Below are 15653 nucleotides of genomic sequence, written 5' to 3'. Positions count from 1 at the left end.
GTTTGAATAACATTAAGTTGAAATGTCTTCAGATAAAAAGCAAATTGGGCATATGCTCTGAGTTTTGGAAAGAATATAATGCTATACAAACATTAAAAACAATTTGTAATGTGTGTTGGGAAGATGCTACTAAACTTCAAGCATTAAAAAAGTACTGTTTAAGAAATTTTGAACTAAAGGTTTTGGATGCCTTCTACATTTTGTATGTAGAAAGCATCCGAAAGCTGTTGATGAAGAAAAATTACAGAAAGAAATTATTAAAAAACAACAAACACAAAATATACTATATATAAACAAACACACAAAAAATAAAGCAATAATAGCAAGAGCATAATGAAAGAGTGAGAGCAAGAGACGATTTGGAATCACAACGGATTGTATTTATGCTTCAAGTGTATTTTTTTCTGCATGTGCAATTTGAACTTTGAAACATAATTCAAACTCTGAGGCAAATTTTTGTCAAATTCAGCATTCAAACTCTGAAGTTAGAATTATTCAAAGTATGAGGGTACCACTGTATTTCAATGTTAATTAATAAAAGCAGAGGAAGGACAGTTATATTAATAACTTATCAGAAAAATCTAACAAATTTATATTATTCATACAAATTTTATTTTTTATTCCACTTTTTCAATTAAACATTAAAACACTTCTAGCTTTTAACACCAAATAGCATATAAAAACTATTCTGTATTTAAAAAAAAAACAGAAGGAATGCAATTGTTAAAAATATCATCAAACTTGAATTATATTTTTTCTGACTGCTTCAATACTGGGATAAAGTCAAAATGAAAGATTGATTGTCACTACACACATTCAAATAAATCACAAAATAACAGCCAAATCTTAAAACTTAATTAAGTTAACACACAATTGCTACATTAAAGTTTTAATTTAATTGTTAAAACTTAATTGTAGCAGGCTTAAAAAAACAATTTTTAAGAAATTTTCAGAAGACCAATTTTCTAGGAAAGAAAATATGAATATTTTTTTCTTAGAATTAAAATCAAATGGAGATTTTTAAAAGCAAATTTATTGAAACATGTTAGATTAAAACAATTGGTGTAAAAAGAGAACTGAATTTTTTCCAGGCAATGTTAAATCAAAATCAAAATGTAAAAAAAATCTCTAAAAAACAATTGGGTGTATTTTAAACAAAACAAAAGTAAAATAGCATATACAAGGTGCAGTGAAAAAGTTCCAGGACTGGTGACATGGCACTATAATTGGCCACATACTGAACTTGTACAAACTAGGATGCATAATAGACATCGTTATTTAGCTTACCACCAAATTTTGTGCCATTACTGCATGTAGTTTTTGTTTCTTGCTATTTAGATTAGATCCATGTTCTCGCCAATTTGCAATTTCCATTGAAATCTGAAAAACACACTCATTGTTCTTTTCGATAGGGAGGGAATTGTTCTTCGAGAATTTGTTCCACAAGGTCAAACTATGAATCAAAATTTTTATATGGAGTTTTGAGGTGCCTGCATGAAAATGTCAGGCAAAAAAGACAGATCTTTAGAAAGCTCAGAACTTGTTGTTTCATGATGACAACTTTTCCATTCACACAGCTATCTCTATTCAACAGTTTCTAGCCAAAAGTAAAATGCCATGGTATCCTCCCTCCATATTCCCCAGACTGTTTGTTGACACCATGTAACTTTTTTCTATTTCCACACACAAAAACAGTGTGAAAAGGATAATGATTTGAGAACATTGATGACTGTCAAACAGAATTACAGCAAATTCTTAATGATGTCACAAAAAAGTTTCAGGAATTTTTTTGGAAACTGGGAGAAGCACTGGAATCTATATACAGCTTCAGAAATAACTTATTTTGAAGGTGACAACTCTCAATAAATTAACGTGTACATCAGATATTTTTTACTGGACCAGTCCCAGAATGTTTTGACTGCACCTTGTACAGATACATACCACTACATAAAATCAAATTTTAATGCTGAAATAATTATGTTTAGTCATAATCAGAATAATAAATTTTCTGTAACCCCTAGAAAATATCCCACTAGGAAAACATATACTACAATTTGAGAACCACTGCTGCAACAATTGTACAGAACAAATACACTTTTAAAAATATGCAATTGTATATTTTCAAAATATAGAATTGCATATTTTGAAAAGAGTCAAGTGTTAGTCTATTTTAAACATTTCTTTTAACTTGTATTGTATCATTTTAAACTATTCTACAAAAGAATTTAAGAAACTATTTGAAGAAAAATCAAAGAATTTTGAAATGTTTATTATAGAACAGGGGTGGGCAAGCAAGAGTTCAGTGGGAGCCAAAATGTAGGTTTTGCAAATGCATGGGAGCCGCAGTACTGTCGTGGCGGATAGTATGGTAAGGCAAGCGATTTTATTATATAATATAAAACAAATATTGAATTTTTTTAATAAATATATTTTCACAAAATTATAAAAAATAAAATTGTAAAACTAATAATAAAAAACAGAAATTAACACTTTCAGCAAGGGCCGCATGTAACTCAAAAAGAGCCACATGCAGCTCTCGGAGCCACATTTGCCCATGCCTGTTATAGAATATTTAAATCTTGCTTCCTTACTGAAATGCTGATTTTTTTACAATATTATAAATTGTCTACTTGGACATAACTTATTAATAGGACTTTATACCGGTGTATTGGTTAGTGACACAAAGATGAGTTCAGAATCAGTTTTTCCAGGAAAAATTACTACAGGTGATAAAATAAAGAATTTTTGTTTTTTTGACTCTGAACTCATCTTTGTGTCACTAACCAATACACCAGTATAAAGTCCTATTAATAAGTTATGTCCAAGTAGACAATTTATAATATTGTAAGAAAATTAAGGACTGTAAGGCAACTAAATTCACTGAAATGCTAATTATTTGTTATTTATTCATATTGAATAAAATAACAAATAATGTATACATGTATATATTTAGTCATTTATTTAATAAAATAAAAAACAATTTGTGAAATGTTGTGCAATTATTTCAATAGTAGTAAAATCTAAATTATCTTATTTATCAAATAATAACATTGAGTAATTTCCATGAAAAAAGTAGGCTTAACTGTAGCATTGTCCTCATTTTCATCTTAAATGCCTAGCAACAGAAGGAAATTAATGATTACTTTCAGAATAAACCAGTTCATACAAAACAAATTCATTGAAATGTAATTAAACCACTATTAATGTTTATGCTATTACCGCTTCAAATGACATAAATGTATTACACAAATATATGAATCCAGTAAATAACATTGAATTTTGACAAAAGTATTAAAGAAAAATTTTTTTTACTACATTATAATTTTATATAATTATTATTTACAAAATTTTCATCTTATATGAAAAAATTCTTAAATCTATAATGAATATAAAATGACAATATTTAAAACTCTAAAATGTAATCTGTTTGTTGACAAATTTGTCAACAGACATATTGACAAAATAAATAAAACATATTGATTACCTTACAGATACATTATCACAAGTACAGTACATTCTAAAGATAAGTTAAACATATTTATATTAAATGTATTGTAATTTGTGGGATTGAATTCCAACAAGCAATCCCAGGATATGTCAAGTCCTGTCCAATGGCTGATTAGAATATATAACAGGAAGGTTGTATGCAACATTTGGAACTATCACAGTTATTTCATGTTTGGCTTATGATGGAATTCCATTGTAAGTTACAGACTACTTGCAATTTGAAGTCAACAATATTAATGTCCATCTTGGAATTCTAAAATCATTTCAATAGCATCAATAGTAAATGTTATTCCGGAAATTTTAAATTTTCATTTAGAATCATCATGTAAATAGGATTTTGCATTTATTAAACTATTCTAAATCAGAAAGTAGCATTCTTTAGTTATTTTAAGAAATTAATATCGAATCTCAGCTGTTTGCTTTTAGCATGGACAATTAGCTTTTTCAAGGATGCTGTCCATTGAACCACTGCATTTAGCATCTGTCCATGGTTTTGCTGATGTTTCCAGTTATCATCTTTAAGAGAGTTCAAGAATTACTAAGAGTAATACTAAGAGTAATTCTTGAACTTGGGTGAATGTTAGATTCAAAGGACATAACATTTAGGTTTATTCATCCAAAAAACCCCCTTTTTAAGTGGTTATAAAGGTGAATGTGTAAGGAGTTGATTCTTAACCATTTTATTTTTGTTTGGGGATTATTTTTAGTTCATTATTCTACTTATTTTGGAGCATTTTATTTCATTAAGGATAGACTGCTGCACCTCACCTGTGTGGCCATTAGCCATATATATATATATATATGAAAACATGTATATTTGTATATAGTCATAATTCTATTCTATTTCTGTGATTTCTTCTATCTTTTTCTGGAACTTTCTAGGATGACCATTATTGCCTTTGGGTAGGATTAGCCATTCCACAGAGGAAGAGAACAGTAGGAGATAAGGTGACCGGGTGAAAAATGACTGGCGAGTTGATCAGTTTTTCACACTGCTAACAAGGTCGAAGAGAGATCTTGACAAGAAGATTGAGGGAACAAAGTCTGTTAAGAAAGAAGGAACAGAAAGAACTCCGTATTAGCGAAAGGCCTGAGGATGCCTTTGAGAAACTGAGAGAACTTGAGGTTGATATGGGGAAAGAATCGTACCTAGGCAGCAAATTTGAAAGGGAACTTGATATTCAAGAATCCAAGAAAGAGTAAAAGGAATCATCGAGATGGCAAGAACATTAACCTCTGAAAGAACTCCTACCCAAAGAGCACATCAGCACAGACAAAAGAATAAAATTCCAGGTGACTGTAAACTTCCATTCTTCATTTCTCCCAATTCTTCATTTTTCTGTCTCTATTTTCACTTCCTTAAGTTAAGTTAAGTTAGTTTTAAGGTAGTTGTAAGATTTAATTAAATGAGATTCACGTACGCAGTTAGGCTAAGAAGATTGTTACATGATTATTCCAGGTGTAAAATTTTATTCCCGACTTGTATGAAAATCCAACAAGAATCCCTATGCAACGCACCTCAAATTTTGTAAAGTTTTACAAGAACAGTTGGAATTTCTTAAAACCAAACCCATTCATCGTGAATAAAGAAAAGATTGTGTAATATAGAAAGTTTTCGTGTGTCTTTTCTATTATTTGTACATTTCCTTTGCGGACAACATCACATCACATAACAAACGACCACACAATTATGTCATCAAACCTGGAAACAACATCTCAGGGGAGAACTTCCACAGGAAGTTAAAAGAATGATCTCCCACCACAAATTGTCACAAAAAGGCACAATGAAAAATTTTAAAAGATTAAATGTAAGGGCAATGGCATGACTTAAAGAAAGATTACTAGAATTAAAAGAATGTCAGCCACTTGAATATGTAAAATAGTGTTAAGTGGGCATAATCATGTAATGTCACCAACTACACAGTAAGAAGGAGGTGAAGCTCAAGACTGAACAAGTGATGCTAAAGATCGAGCAGGTTTAAAGCAAGACTTTCAAGTTCCATTGATGAAATAGAAGTTTCTTGGTGATGGTTAGGCCAATTTAATTTGTAAGATTTCTTTGTGAATTTTCAACAGATTTCAATTTCATATTTTTGTTTGTTTTGTGGAAATAATTATAAGGCAGTTATAACTTAATTTATAAGTCCTCAAGTGTCAGGAAAAGTTTATCAAATCGAAAAAACTAATATATATACATATCAGTGGCGTAGCATAGTGGGGGCGGCAGGGGCGGCAGGGGCGGCCCGCCTCGGGCGGCACTTCTAGGGGGCGGCAAAATTTCACAATAAATAATAATATCTTGTAAAAATACCTAAATAAGGGGGCGGCAAAATTTTCCTCGGCCCCGGGCAGCTGACACCCAAGCTACGCCACTGATACATATATATATATAGTTTAATAAAATTTCAAAATATCTTTTTATTATATTTTGAAATTTTATTAAACTTTATTTCATTATTGTACATATTTGGGTTTAGAAGGATAAATATATTTTTTATTATTATGTATAGTAATTATTTCGAGTTTGATTCATTAACAATTTTTCATTACTGCTGCCCATGTAAAGTTCAGGTCCGGGACTAACCAAACCCTTATTTATGTAATGCACTATCAGGAAACTCTCCAGGCTCCTGGTAGAAATAGGTAAGACATTAAAAATGTATTTAAGAACTGAAAACCTGCAAAAGTCTCACTACAATTTGTGCAGAATGACACCACATGTCTAAGCTGAAATTGCTATAAATTCACTAATACCAAACACCTTACAAACTTTTCCAGCACAGTACTTTAATAAAATATATGAATGATTTTAAATTTTAGCTTATTTGAGAAGCCTGCTTTAGATTGCACTGTTAAAAATTTGAAATCTTGAAAAGATTCTATTTTCAGAACACTTTATAAATTCTTTTATGTAGATATGCTATTTGAATAAGCAGAGCCCATGTCTCATTGCTTATCATAATTTAATAAGGAAATCATTAAACTCCAAGTTATATAAAACACATGCACTGAGAAATAATACATATAATTTTATGACCTGGCTTGTATTTTGGTTTCATTGCATGTTACTCTCCTCTTTAGTACTCTCAGAAAGTTATCAAATAACATTTTCCAGGTGATAAACAGTGCTACATGTCTTTTTATCAAAACAATCATCCTTTAAGGATGAGCGACATTAGCAACCATATTCTTCGAAAACTTGTAAAAGCATTGCTTCTTCAAAATTACTGGCTATCCCAGGATTGCTGGTATACTGAGTCAAAGTAGTTAATGGATTATTTGTATTAATATTGCACTGATGTTCTTTAATTCTTTGAGACAACAATCTGTTTGTTGATCCAATGTAAGTTAAGTGTTGATCAAACCTGTTGTCATAAACAGAGGATAAAAGATACACAAGCAGAGTCCAAGAAATCTATCATATACCTCTTGGACTCTGTTTAAATATCTTTTATCCTTACTATTTGCTAACATTCTGAAGACCATTGCATTCTTACAATAAGCTAATTCTGTGCTGGGAAAGTGTATAAGATGTTTGGTGAATTATACAAAATGATACATGCTTGCCATTAACTTCCTTATATGGAAATCTATATTTTAAAAATTCCACAACATATTTCCTTTTTCTAACAATTATTTTTGACATAGTTTTTTCATATGTTAGAATGACATTGTTAAGAAATGCATATAAATCCACTAACCCCCTTTTTTTTGTTGTTTATGATTGACAATCAATCAAGTGTTATCTATATTTTTAAAAGTTTTTTAAGTAAAAAAATAATGTTCATGAAAAAGTGTATATGCGATCACAGAATTGGTAACCCCACATAGATTCAGAACTCTAAATTTGGAAATTATTGGTCTACACTATTGTATTAGTATAATGGGTGCAAAATGATCAAAAGTTCAAAATGGGTGTGATGAAATAAACTGTTAAATAAGATTATCATTTTTGTATGCCTTGCACTATAGGTATGCCTAGAGGTATCACTTCTGTGCGTCTTGACCATTAAAACTGTCAAACCACCACATTTTAATTAAAATTTTGGTTGTTAGCTTTTTAGGCAAATTTCAGCTTTTTATGACAATGATACCAGCAAATAAACACAACTATACACCAATAACTAACAAAAAAAAAACAGATATATTTTAATGAAAACAAATGTTTTCTGTTTTAAATGGACATCATCAGGCTATATAAAACAAAAAAAATTGAATGCATATTCAAAAAATAGAACATAACATTAAAATATATCTATTTTTTGCCAGTTTTGCCAGGTGTATGTTTATTAGTACATTACACCAGTATTGTAGTATTGACAATGACACCAGCTTTTTTGAAATTGCAGGTTGAGAGCTCTGTAATGCACATGACAGTGAAAATACCAAATCAATAATAGAATCATCAATTACCCATAGTGTCTCTTTAGATGCTCTGCCTACATAATTAACTTTCATAAAAAGATAAAAATGTAAAAAATTTTTAGGAGTGGAATTAAGCCTAAATGAAAGAGATAATTATGCAATGGGGAAAAAATAAAGAAAGGCAATTTAAGAGACTAAATAAATCAAAGTGAAAAAAATAAGTAAATACAATAAAATTTATATTTCAGAATATAGTATATACTTAAAAATTAGAAAAATATGAATAAATATTCAACTTACTAGTTAAAATAGTAGATTATTTTAAACAAAAACACACAAAAATTCTATACTTATATTACTCATCTTAAAATATGTCAAAATCATAAAAAATTTATAAATTATTTTTCTTAATTTGGTATTTATATACATATGAAAAACAATATTAAAATTAATTTATTTTTACAATGTACAATTTACTATATAAACAAAAACTGACTTATAAAGACATTCTTTTAAAATATTGTTCAAAATATCAAAAATATAAAAATCATTTTGGGTTAATGTAACCCTTGGTGTCAAGATGGCAGCTCATCTCCGATTCCAGCAAGGAAACAGTGGAACGCACGTTCTAACCTAACCTAACCTATTCTAATAATTTGGTTGCTAATAATTATGGTAATTTATTAGAATAGGTTAGGTTAGGTTAGAACATGCGTCCCACTGTTTTCTTGCTGGAATCAGAGACAAGCTGCCATCTTGGCACCAAGGGTAACATTAACCTCATTTTGATTATAGATTTGGATATAAGTATTGATTGATCTAGCTAAAGATAATCTTAAAAAAAAATCCTTTCCAAGATATTTATTTATTTACTTACAGATTTTTTCATTGTAAAATCTGATTTAATTCAATATCTTAAAATATAAATTTAATAAAAAATATTCTCAAAAATGTTTTCAATTTATAAATATAGACTTTATATTTTAAATCTAGGAGAAAAATATTAGAAATTTTAAATGATAATTTATGTTTTGCTTTAAATTTTAGTTCATACATGCACAAAAGATGACTAGTTATTGATTTCATACCTAATGTAACAAATTACATAACTCATGATGTAACTGATGCCATATATCTAAGTTGCAAAATTAATCTGTAATTCCCATGTTATCCCAATATGTAATAATAATAAAATAATAATTAATACTGTATTTATACTGTTTAATTATTCTTTACACTACCTTTTCTAAATTTACTCTAGTGTCAATTTATTTTATGATTTTTCTTATATTTCTATAAACACTGGTTTTGAACTTTAACACTTGAACACAACAATTCAGAAAATTAGATATGTATATTTGGGAGTTCATGCCAAAATATGTAAACTTACATATAAAACTTTATCTCAAACTTTTATCTTTAATAAGAGATTAGTTTATGGATAATTTTTTAATAAAAACAATAATGAATTAATATATCATATATTTGTTTAATTTTTATTCAAAAATTTCATTATGTTGCAAGTATGTAAAGATGAATAGTAATTAAACTGTTACATAAAATATTTAAAGATTTTTTTTCTATCTTAATCAGTAAATATATCTCTATATCAGGGGTAGGCAAGCAAGAGTTCAGTGGGAGCCGAAATGTAGGTTGAGCAAAATGCATGGGAGCCGCAGTTCTGTACTGTTGTGGCGGATAGTATGGTAAGGCGCACGATTTTATTATATAACAAAACAAATATTGAATTTTTTTTAATAAACATATTTTTACAAAATTATAAAAATAAAATTGTAAAAACTGTAAAAATAATAATAAAAAACAGAAATTAACATTTTCAGCAAGAGCCACATGTAACTCCAAAGGAGCCACATTTGCCCATGTCTGCTATATATAATACGGCATTCATCAACAAAATGTTACCCTGTATGTATGCCAACTATATCGCAAAAGCAAGAACTTATAATTTTATTATAAATATGTTAAAAAATTTTTACTGTAACACATTTTTTTAATTGAAAAAAAGAATTTAAGTAAAATTAGAAAATCTTAATTCTTGGTTAATTTGATATATAATTATTATTTTACTTTTAATAGCTTTGTTAACTGTAGTCAAAATAATTTTCTATCTAGCTAACTCCGATGAAATTTCTACTGGTGTTTTCTCATCAGAAAATAAATAGAGACTTTATTAAATGAAATTTGTTGATCAGATTTATTATTGTGTCTGTTGACTATTATTTAAAATGTTTAAAAACTATTTAACTAAATTTTAATAGTAGTCAAAATATAAGTAAATTTATTGCTTTTAAAATTTTTGTCTCAAGATGTAACAACATGATTCTCCTAAAAAGAAAAAAATAATGACTTCCAAAATAATAAATTATGCATGTGTGTGATTCGGAAAGTTCTCAGAATCGCATATTATAAAATACAAAATTTAGTTGAATTGTTTTTTATTTTTTCATATAATCTCCTCTTAGAATAACACACTTATTCCAACAGTGTTCCAATGTCTTCAATCCAGCAGGAAAAGCCAATTTGTTTAGTCCTGCAAAATAGCTGTTTGCCTCAGCGATGACCTCTTCATTTGAAATTTCTTGCCTGCCAGCATTTTCTTCAGCTTTGGAAAGGGGTGAAAATCACTAGGATCCAAGTCAAGAGAATTTGGAGAGTGGGAAAGGATTTAGAAGTGAAGGCTGGCAAGTTTTGCTGGATGAGGCAGACAAAATGCACTAGTGCATTATCATGATGAAAAAGGATTTTCTTATTCATATGAGACCTTTTCTCCACAATAGCAGTCTTTGATTTCTCTAACAGGTTACGATAAAAAGTAGCTGTGATGGTCTTATTCTTTTCCAAGTAGCCAATAAGAATAATTCCTTGGCATCCCAAAAAATGGAGGCCATGAATTTCCATGCTGGAGGAACCACTTTTGCTATCTTTGGAGTTGGTGAAGATGCATGTTTCTACTGTTTACATTGTTGTTTAGATTCTGTAGTCTTGTCTGTGGTCAAATAATGACACAAAAATTTCCATGGACTTCTCTGGTAGATGTTCAAACACTCCTTGGAAGTTGTTGTCCACATACATTTTTGGTTGCCTTGGGCAAATGTAGTACCCATCTTGCAGAGACCTTAGTCAGGCCTAGTTCCTTAGTTAGGATTTTTATATAGCTGGTCAGCAGAGATACCCATGACCTCAGCAATCTCCCACACTTTCAAATAGTGGTCAGCCAGACATTATCAAGAATTTTTTCTACGTTTTCTGGGGTAACAGCAGTTGCAGGTTTGTCTACTGCAACTATTGGCCTCCACATTTTCTCAGCCAAGCTTGAAAAATGTCACCCACTTGCTTACCATTGAATATGACAGGATGGACTTCTTCAAAACTTGATACAAATTGGTTTTGATGTCAATGGCATTAAACTCCTCCTTTACCAGATACTTTATCACAGCACAAACTTCTGTTTCTCCATTTTCTTCATTGTAATCCATACTCATTGCTTCCATTGCATTTTCTATTTCCTCTTTGGTACCAAAATGTTGCTTGCATGACAAGTAGTGGTGCTGGTTCCTGATGCCACCTGTTTCATGAGAATAACATTGCCATTATATGCAATTCTGAGAACTTTCTGTCTATTCATATTATAAATACCATAACTTCACAAGCAATGTTATTTATTTCAATCAAGGGTTTGTTAAAAATAATAATGAATGACAAGGATGATGTCTATGTTGAAATTTTGGCTTAATACCCTTGCTATCCAATAGACAATTTGAAAAAAGCTCCAAATTCTTTAAAACATGATGCTGGTCAGAAATTACAGGCATACCTCGCCTTACGTCGGTAATTGGTTCCAGGAGAGGCAACGTAAGTCGAAAAATGACATAAGTCGAATTTACTTGTGCAGTTACAGCATAAGTTGAAACTACGGTGGAAAACACCAATAATGAGCACTTAAAGACCGCTAAATAAGACGACAACCAGAAACACAGATGTTTTCATGTTTCGTTCTCTATGATTTATCATGATTATATTAACATTTACTGTAAATGTACATATTTTAATATGATTTTGTGTGCTTTTAACGCTTTTCTAGTGATATTACGACTTCAATAGTTGTGGCGGACGGATGTAAAGTCGAATAAAATGACTTAAACTTGATTTTTATTTTTCCATATACTTTTTTGAGAAACAATGTATAATCAAGAACGACGTAACTCGAGGTATACCTGTATATGATGATTAAGGAAAGATAATTAGGTAAATTTGTTTTACATGGAAATTTTGACCCAATAGAACCTGTTGATCCAATAGATTCTATTGGTTTCATTTTATGAAAATTTAGACCCAATACTCTATAACTATATACTTCAATATAGTCTATTAAACCAATAGGTTCTGTTAAGTCTAAATTTCCATAAAACCAACAAAACTTTTCTAACAGGATAACAAATTATGTTCAAAAGATTGGTATGGGTTACATATTATGTACATATATACAAATAAAATAGAATCCAGTTAAATGTAATCACTTTGATACTTAAGTGTAGCCTACTGATAACAATAACCAACTGATAATATCTAATAGTATAAGTAAATAAAACTATAATTAATGAAAATTTCAGTTTAATTACTCTAACATTAAAAAGATATCTTAAAAACAATTAAAAAATGTACAACTTGAAAATTTAATTATAATTCCTGTTATTAATTAATATGTAATTCATACTATATTGTTTGCTTGATACCATCTTTAATGGTAGTTAGTATATAATTGAAATAAAACTTGCAAACAATTTAAACTACTATTTGCAAGAAAATAATTAAAACAATGTTTTACTTTTAAAGTACAGAGCAATAAATGATAACTGATAATTTGATTGCATATCGTCAGCCAAACATTGAGACTGAGCATGGTAAAAGCTTAAAAATGCCTACTTACCCAAAGATGATAATAGCAATAACTAAATTCTGGTTACAATAAATGAAGTCATACGTGCATTTTAACTTGTTTTACAACATACTATTTTGACTATACTAAATTACTGATGATAATAAATGTCTACAATAAGTTGTGTCATATATGAATTTGTTTATATGTACTGTACTTTGTATATAATATGCATATATAAACCTATCTATCCTTTATATCTATATCTTCTTTTATATGAGATTTCTCATGCAGAGAATTTCTATAAGAGAACATGCTGATACAGAAAAATCTCAGATGACACACATTCTTTGTAATTATTGATTTTTTTTTTTTTTTAATATTATTTAAACTACGGATATTTTTCTGCATTATTCTATTTTCTTATTTAATGTAAAATTTTCTAGTAATGAATTGTTTCAATTTTCAAAAATCATTGTTTTAAAATGATACTTTTGTGTGTGAACTTATAACTAAATAGCATTTTAATGGGCTGGGTCTAACTAAATACAAAATTTAAATTCAAATAGATTGTAAAAAATCATTTTGTATAAAATAAGAATGAGCAGGGATGAGCAGCTAATTAAAAAAAAGCATAATTTTTGATTTTATTAAATATAAGAACTTTAAGACAAATTCAATTATATTTAAAATAAATATTTCTCAAGCAAATTATCAAAAAGATATTTAGATAATTATGTATAAAAACAGGAAATGAGATAAATTAGCATACACAAATATTTTTAAATTTAATAATAAAATACGTAATAAGTAATATAATCTATTTTGGATATTAATTTATGCATTAAATATCTCACATGTCTTAATTTTTTCATGTGATTACATTAATCTCTCATAATATTGTTGAAAAATATTTACTTTATATGTAATTCAAGTATGTAACGAACTAAATTGTACTGTACTTGGGGATGGATCTAGGTTTTTCGAGGCCTAGGGCTTATTGAAGTCCAATGGGGCCCCATTTTTTGTTAATAGAAATAATACTATAAATTATCATTATTATTATATTATTAATAATAACTATTTTTTACTATACAATAAGTGCTCATTGTTAATGAAAAAGTATTAAAAAGTTTATGATAATAATTCAATTTTTGTGGGCCCTTGACACTTGGGGCCTAGGGTTTAAGCCCTATTAGTCCCTACGTAGATCCGCCCGACTGTACTATACATTATTCATAATTTTAAAAAAATAAATCAAATGATAAATTTAGCACATTTATTTTTCATTAGTTATTAAATATAATCTAATTTTTATGTTTGAAATGTTCATATATTACAATTTTATTAGCACGTAGCCTATTAGTATGTATAGTATTTTTTTAATATAAAGTACACACTACAGTATTTATTTTATATATAATTATGTATGTATTTTTAAAATAAAAAAACACACATTACTTTGTTAAATGTCAAAATTAAGATTATGAATTACATGATTTGGCATTTAAATTTTGCAATTTTTAACTGTTCTATAAACAATTCAATTATTATTTGTATTTTTATTTATGTTTTACATATATATGACTTTAATACTAACATAAAATATCAAAATTTTAGAAAAGTTTTAATTCATTTAGATTATTTTCAACAATTAACAAGTAAGAAAAATGTAAATAAATCTGTTAAATCTGCTATAAAGGATTTATAATGCTTATAAAACAAATTTTCCATATTGATAAATGAAACAATGTGACCTCCATCCTAATTTTAGACCATAATTAGCAAATATAGTACAAGTATTTGTGTTTGTTTAGAATTTTTCAAAGTAAATTCTGCAAAAAAAAAAAAAAATGAAATTTCGTTATGCCATAATATTTACCATTTTTCAAAATTAGATCAGGCAATAAAAGTTAATTAAGTTATTTAATAATTTAAAGTGTAATTATGTAAGATTGTACTTGCGTTCTTATATTGTGTTTACATATTTTTAAGCAGGAAGAGCTATTTTATATTATAATCAAATGAATTCTTCAATAACAAAAAATTTTTTACTAATTCTATTCGTTATAAACCAGAACTGTTTTGCAACATTCATCCTTCGAAAACAACCCAGAAAGGAACTTGTTCCCCTTTTTCTGCGACTATATTTGACAAAAATGAAGTTTTTGCGGGTAAAAATCAGGTCAAAACAAAGAGAATCGAAGTGATTTTTATATACTCGACGGTTTAAATATATTTTCTACAATAATATAACTTTTATCAACGACCATCAAAAGAAAAAAAAGCAGACAGGTCTAACATTAAACATCACGATTCATTCATACATAAACAGGATTCAAGGTCTGGAGAATAGGAAAAAGATAACTTAAGATTGTGTCTTACCCGTTTAAACGGATCTTCATCGATGACCAATTAAAAAAAAATCACACTTAACAATTAATAAAAAAAATAATAATAGACGGGCGACTGCCACGTTTACAATCTCCAACACATGAACTTAAATCTTTGAACTTTGAACTCGAAGCGATCGATATACCAAACATAATTCTTAGATATCCACAATTATATCGTCCATTGCTTTACGTATCCGATTACCGTCAAACTTTATACGGTTTTTAAAGCTTGCAAAGCATCGGTCAATCCTCTCTCGATATACAAAACTTCTTTCACAACCCAGGAGCAGAAAACAAACGTTTGACGTTCTGACGACACAACTTTCAATCCTCGACCCTGCGTCACATCCGGTTTATCTAAAGAAGGAACGCTATTGGTTCGAAACCAGTTTCGATCAGAGTTACGCAATCGGCCTGCAACGCAAATTATCCCCTTGAGATTGTATAACGGATGCGAAACATCGTGCAAATAGTAACGAAAGCGTTCG

The 15653-nt window shown here is 28.8% G+C and overlaps 1 protein-coding gene across 3 annotated transcripts in view; it reads right to left on the bottom strand.

The window, feature by feature from the left end:
• The window catches only part of LOC136972272 (phospholipid-transporting ATPase VA), a 95178-nt gene that overhangs the window by 55261 nt on the left and 24264 nt on the right, over nucleotides 1-15653 (bottom strand). Inside the window, exon 1 of one of the 3 annotated variants that reach the window (XM_067266840.1) lies at nucleotides 15155-15618. The exons of the other annotated variants lie outside the window; for them this stretch is intronic. The gene's annotated coding sequence lies outside the window, so the exon portion shown is untranslated. Of the gene's footprint in view, nucleotides 1-15154; nucleotides 15619-15653 lie in introns of those variants that run through there. 3 annotated transcript variants of the gene reach the window in all.

This window comes from Centruroides vittatus, unplaced genomic scaffold (genome assembly GCF_030686945.1).
Source record: "Centruroides vittatus isolate TY-2023 unplaced genomic scaffold, ASM3068694v2 contig_1057, whole genome shotgun sequence".
Taxonomy (NCBI): domain Eukaryota; kingdom Metazoa; phylum Arthropoda; class Arachnida; order Scorpiones; family Buthidae; genus Centruroides; species Centruroides vittatus.
The sequence above is the reverse complement of the archived record's forward strand: the minus strand, read 5'-3'. Positions and strand labels throughout refer to the sequence as shown.